Source organism: Scyliorhinus canicula, chromosome 31 (genome assembly GCF_902713615.1).
Source record: "Scyliorhinus canicula chromosome 31, sScyCan1.1, whole genome shotgun sequence".
Classification (NCBI taxonomy): domain Eukaryota; kingdom Metazoa; phylum Chordata; class Chondrichthyes; order Carcharhiniformes; family Scyliorhinidae; genus Scyliorhinus; species Scyliorhinus canicula.
In genome coordinates, this window is record NC_052176.1 from 10482390 (window position 1) to 10494524 (window position 12135).

Consider the following 12135-nt stretch of genomic DNA (forward strand, 5'->3'; position numbering starts at 1 on the left):
CACAGCGTCAGCGATCTGTGTGGTTTGCACTTTCTCTCCAAGTCTGTGTGGGTTTCCTCCGGGTGCTCCGGTTTCCTCACACAGTCCAAATGTGTGCGGGTCAGGGGGAGTGGCCATGCTAAATTGCTCCTTCGGTGTCCAAAGAGTTGGGTGGTGTTACAGAGATATGGTGGGGGCATGGGGGCTTTTTCAGAGGGTCGGTGCAGTGTCGATGGGCCGAATGGCCTCCTTTTGCACTTATCATGTTTTCATGATAATCCTCAAGTCCACTTTTCTGGCTTCTTAGCCCTGGATTTTATGATGAACCTTTAAATCCAATATCCCAAACGAGCCTCAGCTACCAGGGACAGGAATGGTTGTTAGATGTCCCGGGGTTTAGATGTTTTAAGAACAATAGGGAGGGAGGTAAAAGAGGAGGGATAGTGACACTGTTAATTAGGAAATGCACCACAGCTGCAGAAAAGGAGTTTATTGAGGAAGGTTTGTCTACTGAGTCAGTATGGGTGGAAGCCAGAAACAAGAAAGGAGCAATCACTTTATTGGGACTTTTCTATAGACCCCCCCCCCCCCCACCACCACCACCACCACCACTACCAATAGCAGCAGAGACATGGAGGTACATAGTAGGCGTCAGATCTTGGAAACGTGTAGAAGTAACAGTGTTGTTGTCATGGGTGACTTCGACTTCCCTAATATTGACTGAAACCTCCTGAGTTAAAATAGTTTGGATGGAGCAGATTTTGTCAGGTGTGTTCAGGAAGGATTCCTGACTCAACATGGACATATGCCGACTAGGGGGGAGGCCATATTGGTTCTGGTGCTCGGCAACGAACCAGGCCACGTGTCAGATGTCTCTGTGGGAGAGCATTTCGGTGACAGTGATCGCAACTCCTTGCTCTTTACCATAGTCATGGAGAGGGACAGGAACACACAGTAATAATTTAATTTGGGGAGGGGAAATTATACTGCTGTTATAAGGTGAGAACAATTGTTCTTGGGGAAATGCACAACAGTAATGTGGGGATTGTTCAAGGAGCACATGCTGCGAGTGTTGAATTGTTTTGTCTTTTGTCCCATTGAGACGAGGAAGGGATGGTAAGTTGATGGAACCTTGGATGACAAGACAGGAGGAGCTTCTAGTCACGGGGAAGAAGGAAGCTTTCGTAAGGTTGAGGAAGCAAGGATCTGACTCGGCTCTGGAGGGTTACAAGGCAGCCAGGAAGGAGAGATAGAAGGGGCATGAAAAATACCTGGCGGGAAGGATCAGTGAAAACCCCAAGGCTTTCTACACTTATTTGAGAAATATGAGGATGATCAGAGTGAGAGTAGGGCTGATCAGTGATAGTGGAGGCAACTTGTGCCTAGAGTCTGAGGTGATGTAGGAGGCCCTAAATGAATATTTTGCTTCTGTATTCACGAGAGAGAGGAACCATGTTGCCCATCAGAACAATGTGAACCAGGTTAATAGGCTCGAATAGCTTGATATTATGAAGGAGGATGTGTTGGAACTTTTGAAAAGCATCAGGACAGATAAGTCCCCTGGTCCAGACGGGGTATAACCAAGGTTACTATGGGAAGCGAGGGAGGAGATTGCTGCTCCATTGGCGATGATCTTTGCGCCCTCACTCTCCACTGGAGTAGTACCGGATCATTGGATGGAGGTGAATGTTGTTCCCCTATTCAAGAAAGGGAAAAGGAAAATCCCTGGGAATTTCAGACCCATCAGTTCTACGTCTGTGGTGAGCAAAATATTGGAACGGATTTTGAGAGGTAGGATTGATGATTATTTAGAAAAACATAGTTTGAGGAAAGATATTCAGCATGGCTTTGTGAGGGGCAGGTCATGCCTCACAAGTCTCATTGAATTTTTTGAGGATGTGAAAAGACACATTGATGAAGGTCGGGCAGTGGATGTGGTGTATATGGATTTCAGTGAGGCATTTGATAATGTTCCCCATGGTAGGCTCATCCAGAAAGTCAGGGGGCATGGGATACGGGGAAATTTGGCTGTCTGGATACAGAATTGGCTGGCCGAAAGAAGACAGCGAGTAGATATGGATGGAAAGTATTCTGCCCGGAGGTCGGTGACCAGTGGTGTCCCGCAGAGATCTGTTCTGGGACCTCTGCTCTTTGTGTTTTTTTATAAATGACTTGGATGAGGAAGTGGAAGGGTGGGTTAGTATGTTTGCGGATGACACAAAGGTTGGTGGAGTTGTAGGTAGTGTTGACGGTTGTTGCAGGTTACAACAGGACATTGACTGGATGCAGCGCTGGGCTGAGAAGTGGAAGATGGAGTTCCACCTTGATAAATGTGAAGCGATTCATTTTGGAATGTCGAATTTGAATGCTGAACACAAGGTTAAAGGCAGGATTCTTGGAAGTGTGGAGTAACAGAGGGATCTTAGGGTCCACGTACACAGATCGCTCAGAGTTGCCACCCAGGTTGATAGGGTTGTTAAGAAGGCGTATGGTGTGTTGGCTTTAATTAACAGGGGACATGAGTTTATGAACCGCGAGGTTTTGCTGCAGCTTTATAAAACTATCGAAGGACAACACTTGGAATATCGTGTCCAGTTCTGGTCTCGTCATTATAGGAAGGAGGTGGATGCATTGGAGGGGTACAGAGGAGATTTACCAGGATGCTGCCTGGACTCGCGGGCCTGTCATATGAAGCAAAGTTGAGACAGGTATGGCTTTTCTCACTGGAGCGAAGAAGGCAGAGAGGTGACTTGATCGAGGTGTCCAAGGTGATGAGAGGCATGGATAGAGTGGATAGCCAGAGATTTTCCCCAGGGTGCAAATGGCTGTCATAAGAACATAAGAACTAGGGTGAGGAGTAGGCCATCTGGCCCCTTGAGCCTGCTCCGCCATTCAATGAGATCATGGCTGATCTTTTGTGGACTCAGCTCCACTTTCCGGCCTGAACACCAGAACCCTTAATCCCTTTATTCTTCAAAAAACTATCTATCATTACCTTAAAAACATTTAATGAAGGAGCCTCAACTGCTTCACTGGGCAAGGGATTCCATAGATGAACAACCCTTTCTGTGAAGAAGTTCCTCCTAAACTCAGTCCTAAATCTACTTCCCCTTATTTTGAAGCTATGTCCCCTAGTTCTGCTTTCACCCACCAGTGGAAACAACCTGCCTACGTCTATCCTATCTATTCCCTTCATAATTTTAAATGTTTCTTTAAGATCCCCCTCATACTTCTAAATTCCAACGAGTACAGTCCCAGTCTACTCAACCTCTCCTCATAATCCAACCCCTTCAACTCTGGGATTAACCGAGCGAATCTGCTCTGCACACTCTCCAGTGCCAGTACGTCCTTTCTCAAGTAAGGGGACCAAAACTGGACACAATACTCAAGGTGTGACCTCACTAACACCTTATACAATTGCAACATAACCTCCCTAGTCTTAAACTCCATCCCTCTAGCAATGAAGACAAAATTCCGTTTGCCTTCTTAATCACCTGATGCACCTGTGAGCCAACTTTCTGTGACTCATGCACTAGCACACCCAGGTCTCTCTGCACAACGGCATGCTTTAATATTTTATCGTTTAAATAATAATCCCGTTTGCTGTTATTCCTTTCAAAATGGATAACCTCGCATTTGTCAACATTGTATTCCATCTGCCAAACTCTAGCCCATTCACTTTACCTATCCAAATCCCTCTGCAGACTTCCAGTATCCTCTGCACTTTTCGCTTTACCACTCATCTTAGTGTCATCTGCAAACCTGGACACATTGCCCTTGGTCCCCAACTCCAAATCATTCGTGTAAATTGTAAAACATTGTGGGCCCAACACGGATCCCTGAGGGACACCACTATCTACTGATTGCCAACCAGAGAAACACACATTAATCCCCACTCTTTGCTTTCTATTAATTAACGAATCCTCTATCCATGCTACTATTTTACCCTTAATGCCATGCATCTTTATCTGATTCAGCAACCTTTTGTGTGGCACCTTGTCAAAGGCTTTCTGGAAATCCAAATATACCACATTCATTGACTCCCCGTTATCTACTGCACTGGTAATGTCCTCAGAAAATTCCACTAATTTAGTTAGGCACGACCTGCCCTTGATGAACCCAGGCTGCGTCTGCCCAATGGGACAATTTCTATCCAGATGCCTCGCTATTTCTTCCTTGGTGATAGATTCCAGCATCTTCCCTACTACCGAAGTTAAGCTCACTGGCCTAAAATTTCCTGCTCTCTGCCTACCTCCTTTTTTAAACAGTGGTGTCACGTTTGCTAATTTCCAATCCACCGGGACCACCCCAGAGTGTAGTGAATTTTGGTAAGTCATCATTAGTGCATCTGCAATTTCCCTAGCCATCTCTTTTAGCACTCTGGGATGCATTCCATCAGGGCCAGGAGACTTGTCTACCTTTAGCCCCATTAGGTTGCCCATCACTACCTCCTTAGTGATAACAATCCTCTCAAGGTCCTCACCTGTCATAGCCTCATTTCTATCAGTCGCTGGCATGTTATTTGTGTCTTCCACTGTGAAGACCGACCCAAACAACCTGTTCAGTTCCTCAGCCATTTCCTCATTTCCCATTATTAAAACTCCCTTCTCATCCTCTAAAGGACCAATGTTTACCTTAGCCACTCTTTTTTGTTTTATATATTTGTAAAAACTTTTACTGTCTGTTTGTATATTCTGAGCAAGTTTACTCTCATACTCTATCTTACTCATCTTTATAGCCTTTTTAGTAGCTTTCTGTTGCCCCCTAAAGATTTACCAGTCCTCTGGTCTCCCACCAATCTTTGCCACGTTGTATGCCTTTTCCTTCAATTTGATACTCTCCCTTATTTCCTTAGATATCCACGGTCAAATTTCCCTCTTTCTACCTTCTTTCCTTTTTGATGGTATGAACCTTTGCTGACCACTGTGAAAAATCGCTTGTAATATTCTCCACTGTTCCTCAACTGTTGTACCATAAAGTCTTTGCTCCCAGTCTACCTTAGCTAGTTCTTCTCTCATCCCATTATAATCTCCTTTGTTTAAACACAAAACACTAGTATTTGATTTTACTTTCTCACCCTCCACCTGTATTTTAAATCCCACCATATAGTGATCGCTCCTTCCGAGAGGATCCCTAACTATGAGATCATGAACCAATCCAGTCTCTTTACACAGGACAAGATCCAGGACCGCTTCTTCCCTCGTAGGTTCCATTACATACTGTTCTATGAAACTATCGCGGATACATTCTATAAACTCCTCCTCAAGGCTGCCTTGACTGACCTGGTTAAACCAATCGACATGTAGATTAAAATCCCCCATGATAACAGCTGTACCATTTCTACATGCATCAGTTGTTTCTTTGTTTATTTCCTGCCCCACCATAACGTTACTATTTGGTGGCCGATAGACTACTCCTATCAGTGACTTTTTCGCCTTACTATTCCTGATTTCCACCCAAATGGATTCAACCTTATCCTCCATAGCACCGATGTCACCCCTTACTATTGCCCGGATGTCATCCTTAAATAACAGACAAACACCACCTCCCTTACCATTCACTCTGTCCTTCCGAATAGTTTGATACCCTCGGATATTTAACTCCCAGTCGTGACCATTCTTTAACCATGTTTCAGTAATGGCCACTAAGTCATAGTCATTCACGATGATTTGCGCCATCAACTCCTTTACTTTATTCCGAATACTACGTGTATTCAGGTAAAGTACAGTTATGTTGGTTTTTTAACCTCTGTTTTGAATCTTAACATCTCCAGTTTCATTCCTTTTAGTATTACTGGGCCTATTCATTGAGCTCCCCTCAGTCACTGTACCTTGTACTGTCGCCCTTTTTGATTGTTGACTATGTCTTGTCTGCCTTGCACTTCCCCCCTTACTTCCTTTTGCTTCTGTCCCTGGTTTACTACCTTCCAACTTCCTGCATCGATTTCCATCCCACTGCCACATTAGTTTAAACCCTCCCCAACAACTCTAGCAAACACCAGCCCTAGGGCATCTGTTCCAGTCCTGCCCAGGTTTGTAGTCATCCCACCTCCCCCAGAACCAGTACCAATGCCCAAGGAATTTGAATCCCTCCCTCTTGCACCATCTCCCGAGCCAAGCATTCATGTTATCTATCCTGACATTCCTACTCTGACTAGCTCGTGGCACTGGTAGCAATCCTGAGATTACTACCTTTGAGGTCCTACTTTTTAGTTTAACTCCTAACTCCCTGAATTCAGCTTGTAGGACCTCATTCCGTTTTTTTTTTTTACCTATATCGTTGGTGCCTATGTGCACCACGACAGCTGGCTGTTCACCACCCCCACCCCCCTCCCCAGAATGTCCTGCAGCCGTTCCGAGACATCCTTGACCCTTGCACCAAGGAGGCAACCTACCATCCTGGAGTCTCGATTGCATCCACAGAACCGCCTGTCTATTCCCCTTACGATCGAGTCCCCTATCACTATAGCCCTGCCATTTTGCTTCCTGCCCTGCTGCGCAGCAGAGCCAGCCACGGTGCCATGAACCTTGCCTTTGCCTTCCCGTGAGCCATCTCCCCCAACAGTATCGAAAGCAGTATATCTGTTTTGCAGGGAGATGACCACAGGGGACACCTGCACTGCCTTCCTACTCTTGCTCTGTCTTTTAGTCACCCATTTGCTATCTTCCTCAGTAACTTTCACCTGCGGTGTGACCAACTCGCTAAACGTTCTATCCACGACCTCATCAGCATCGCGGATGCTCCAAAGTGAGTCCATCCGCAGCCCCAGAGCTGTCAAGCGGTCTAACAGGAGCTGCAACTGAACACACTTCTTGCACGTGAAAGAGCCAGAGACAGTGGACGTGGCCCTGAGCTCCCACATCGCACACGAGGAACATGACACGGGTCTGTCACGAGGGGACATAATGTTAAGGTGTTTGGAGGACGTTCTAGGGGAGATCTCAGCAGTAGGTACTCTACACACAGTGGTGGGTGTGTGGAATGCACTGTCAGCAGAAGTAGTGGATTCAGTCATTTGGGGCACGTGAGCGACTCCTAGACAGGAAAATGGACAGCAGTAAATTGAAGGGGTGTGAGTGAGGTTGATCCTGGATTCGGATAAATGGTCGGCACAACATCGTGGGCTGAAGGGCCTGTACTGTGCTGTACTTTTCCATATTCTATGTCCCCTATATAACTCCTCAATGGTCATTGATTTCCCGGATGTCAATCATTTGATCAGTCTGAGGGACGTCACACGCTGAAAATATCATACTTCGATCCAGTTGTAAAGTAAATTAAGTCGCTTTAGTCCCTGACGACCATCGGCTGCTTTCGCCTTTGAGGGTGAGATCTGACGGATGGTGATTTAACCTGAGGATCACCATACCTCAGGCGAGGGGCAAGGTTGTGAAGGTGGGGTTTTCATGATTCAGTTCTTCTATAACCGTGTGATCTGACTCTAATGAACCTGGTTTTATCTCTGTTAATATCGTCTCAGGGTGATGCAAACCTCACCGATTGGATAGACGAGTGATCGCTCTTCAGTCTTGTTATGGATGGACCCGCTGAATATTGAGGAACTTTCTGAAAACTTTACGTTGCAACCAGGAATGGTCTAATGGTAGCACAATAATTTATTTTTAATCTGCTCAAAGTATACTTTCACGACTCGCTGAAAGAATATAATCTATATTTCCTGGGGACTGAAGCCAGGCAGGAGTAGATACCTCTAACTCAATGATCAGACGATGTCCATTGTGAAATGTGTGTTTGATCGATGGATTCCTCTGTGAAGCCGGGAGGGTTGATTTTGCTGTCAAGTGATGGCTGATTCCAGTCTTTCGGTGGGGGATTTTCACACTGTGTGGAAACATCTTGGATACGATATTGAAGTGTTTCACATCAGTCCATTCACAAACGTCCCTGAATGTGATGGCAATTCATTTTACTGATATGAACTGCAATTCCAACATTGAACACCAGATTGAAGAGAAAGAGGCGGAGACAGGCCATCAGTTCTTGAATGCAGCACGAATTAAGATGTTTTGACGGACGCAAATGTGGGACGAGGTGGCCGAGTGGTTAAGGCGATGGACTGCTAATCCATTGTGCTATGCATGCGTGGGTTCGAATCCCATCCTCGTCGATTTTCTTCATAGAACATAGAACATAGAACGATACAGCGCAGTACAGGCCCTTCGGCCCTCGATGTTGCACCGACATGGAAAAAAAAAACTAAAGGCCATCTAACATACACTATGCCCTTATCATCCATATGCTTATCCAATAAATTTTTAAATGCCCTCAATGTTGGCGAGTTCACTACTGTTGCAGGTAGGGCATTCCACGGCCTCACCACTCTTTGCGTAAAAAACCCACCTCTGACCCTCTGTCCTATATCTATTACCCCTCAATTTAAGGCTATGTCCCCTCGTGCTAGCCACCTCCATCCGCGAGAGAAGGCTCTCGCTGTCCACCCTATCTAACCCTCTGATCATTTTGTATGCCTCTATTAAGTCACCTCTTAACCTTCTTCTCTCTAACGAAAACAACCTCAAGTCCATCAGCCTTTCCTCATAAGATTTTCCCTCCATACCAGGCAACATCCTGGTAAATCTCCTCTGCACCCGTTCCAAAGCTTCCACGTCCTTCCTATAATGAGGCGACCAGAACTGTACGCAATACTCCAAATGCGGCCGTACCAGAGTTTGGTACAGCTGCATCATGACCTCATGGCTCCGGAACTCAATCCCTCTACCAATAAAGGCCAACACACCATAGGCCTTCTTCACAACCCTATCAACCTGGGTGGCAACTTTCAGGGATCTATGTACATGGACACCGAGATCCCTCTGCTCATCCACACTACCAAGAATTTTACCATTAGCTAAATATTCCGCATTCCTGTTATTCTTTCCAAAGTGAATCACCTCACACTTCTCCACATTAAACTCCATTTGCCACCTCTCAGCCCAGCTCTGCAGCTTATCTATGTCCCTCTGTAACCTGCAACATCCTTCCGCACTCTCTACAACTCCACCGACTTTAGTGTCGTCTGCAAATTTACTCACCCATCCTTCTGCGCCCTCCTCTAGGTCATTTATAAAAATGACAAACAGCAACGGCCCCAGAACAGATCCTTGTGGTACGCCACTCGTAACTGAACTCCATTCTGAACATTTCCCATCAACTACCACTCTCTGTCTTCTTTCAACTAGCCAATTTCTGATCCACATCTCTAAATCACCCTCAATCCCCAGCCTCCGTATTTTCTGCAATAGCCGACCGTGGGGAACCTTATCAAACGCTTTACTGAAATCCATATACACCACATCAACTGCTCTACCCTCGTCTACCTGTTCAGTCACCTTCTCAAAGAACTCGATAAGGTTTGTGAGGCATGACCTACCCTTCACAAAACCATGCTGACTATCCCTAATCATATTATTCCTATCTAGATGATTATAAATCGTATCTTTTATAATCCTCTCCAAGACTTTACCCACCACAGACGTTAGGCTCACCGGCCTATAGTTACCGGGGTTATCTCTACTCCCCTTCTTGAACAAAGGGACCACATTTGCTATCCTCCAGTCCTCTGGCACTATTCCTGTAGCCAATGATGACCTAAAAATCAAAGCCAAAGGCTCAGCAATCTCTTCCCTGGCTTCCCAGAGAATCCTAGGATAAATCCCATCCGGCCCCGGGGACTTATCTATTTTCACCTTGTCCAGAATTGCCAACACTTCTTCCCTATGCACCTCAATGCCATCTATTCTAATAGCCTGGGTCTCAGCATTCTCCTCCACAATATTATCTTTTTCTTGAGTGAATACTGACGAAAAGTATTCATTTAGTATCTCGCTTATCTCCTCAGCCTCCACACACAACTTCCCACCACTGTCCTTGACTGGCCCTACTCTTACCCTAGTCATTCTTTTATTCCTGACATACCTATAGAAAGCTTTTGGGTTTTCCTTGATCCTACCTGCCAAAGACTTCTCATGTCCCCTCCTTGCTCGTCTCAGCTCTCTCTTTAGATCCTTCCTCGCTTCCTTGTAACTATCAAGCGCCCCAACTGAAACTTCACGCCTCATCTTCACATAGGCCTCCTTCTTCCTCTTAACAAGAGATTCCACTTCTTTGGTAAACCACGGTTCCCTCGCTCGACCCCTTCCTCCCTGCCTGACTGGTACGTACTTATCAAGAACATGCAATAGCTGTTCCTTGAACAAGCTCCACATATCCAGTGTGCCCAACCCTTGCAGCCTACTTCTCCAACCAACACATCCTAAGTCATGTCTAATGGCATCATAATTGCCCTTCCCCCAGCTATAACTCTTGCTCTGCGGGGTATACTTATCCCTTTCCATCACTAACGTAAAGGTCACCGAATTGTGGTCACTGTCTCCAAAGTGTTCACCTACCTCCAGATCTAACACCTGGCCTGGTTCATTACCCAAAACCAAATCCAAAGTGGCCTCACCTCTTGTTGGCCTGTCAACATATTGTGTCAGAAAACCCTCCTGCACACATTGTACAAAGAACGACCCATCCAATGTACTCGAACTATATCTTTTCCAGTCAATATTAGGAAAGTTAAAGTCTCCCATAACAACTACCCTGTTACTTTCGCTCTTTTCCAGAATCATCTTCGCCATCCTTTCCTCTACATCTCTAGAACTATTAGGTGGCCTATAGAAAACTCCCAACAGGGTGACCTCTCCTTTCCTGTTTCTAACCTCAGCCCATACTACCTCGGAAGAAGAGTCCCCATCCTGCATCCTTTCTACCACCGTAATACTGTCCTTGACTAGCAGCGCCACACCTCCCCCTCTTTTGCCCCCTTCTCTGACCTTACTAAAGCACCTAAACCCCGGAACCTGCAACAACCATTCCTGTCCCTGCTCTATCCATGTCTCTGAAATGGCCACAACATCGAGGTCCCAGGTACCTACCCATGCTGCCAGTTCCCCTACCTTATTTCGTATACTCCTGGCATTGAAATAGACACACTTCAAACCACAGACCTGAACACTGCCGCCCTCCTGCGAAGTCAAAACTGTGCTCCTGACCTCTCTACTCTCAATCTCTCGCACCCCAAAACTACAATCCAGGTTCCCATGCCCCTGCTGAATTAGTTTAAACCCCCCCAAAGAGTACTAACAAATCTCCCCCCCAGGATATTGGTGCCCCTCAGGTTCAGATGTAGACCATCCTGTCTATAGAGGTCCCACCTTCCCCAGAAAGAGCCCCAGTTATCCAGAAATCTGAATCCCTCCCGCCTGCACCATCCCTGTAGCCACGTGTTTAATTGCTCTCTCTCCCTATTCCTCATCTCACTATCACGTGGCACGGGCAACAACCCAGAGATAACAACTCTGTTTGTTCTCGCTCTGAGCTTCCATCCTAGCTCCCTAAAGGCCTGCCTGACATCCTTGTCCCCTTTCCTACCTATGTCGTTAGTGCCAATGTGGACTACGACTTGGGGCTGCTCCCCCTCCCCCTTAAGGACCCGGAAAACACGATCCGAGACATCATGTACCCTTGCACCTGGGAGGCAACATACCAAACGTGAGTCTCTCTCGCTCCCACAAAATCTCCTATCTGTGCCCCTGACTATTGAGTCCCCAATTACTAATGTTCTACTCCTTTCCCCCCTTCCCTTCTGAGCAACAGGGACAGACTCCGTGCCAGAGGCCCGTACCCCATGGCTTACCCCTGGTAAGTCGTCCCCCCCCACAAGTATCCAAAACGGTATACTTGTTACTCAGGGGAACGACCGCAGGGGGTCCCTGCACTGACTGCTTCTTCCCAGTCCCTCTTACAGTTACCCATCTATCTCCAGTCTTTGGTGTAACTACTTCCCTGAAGCTCCTATCTATGACCCCCTCTGCCTCCCGAATGATCCGAAGTTCATCCAGCTCAAGCTCCAGGTCCCTAACACGGTTTTTGAGGAGCTGGAGTTGGGTGCACTTCCCACAGATGAAATCAGCAGGGACACTGACGGCGTCCCTCACCTCAAACATTCTGCAGGAGGAGCATTGTACTGCCTTCCCTGACATCCCCTCTAGATTAAAAAAAACAAGAAAAAGAAAAAGAAAGGAAGAGCTTACCTGATATTACCATGGTTTCCTCGGAAGTGGGACTTTCTTGTTCAAAATGTATCTGCAA

The 12135-nt window shown here is 46.4% G+C and overlaps 1 non-coding gene across 1 annotated transcript; it reads left to right on the forward strand.

The window, feature by feature from the left end:
* The first annotated feature begins 8025 nt into the window (after window positions 1-8025).
* trnas-gcu lies at window positions 8026-8107 on the forward strand. The gene has a single exon. It is a non-coding gene; the product is annotated as a tRNA-Ser (tRNA).
* The last annotated feature ends 4028 nt before the right edge of the window (window positions 8108-12135 follow it).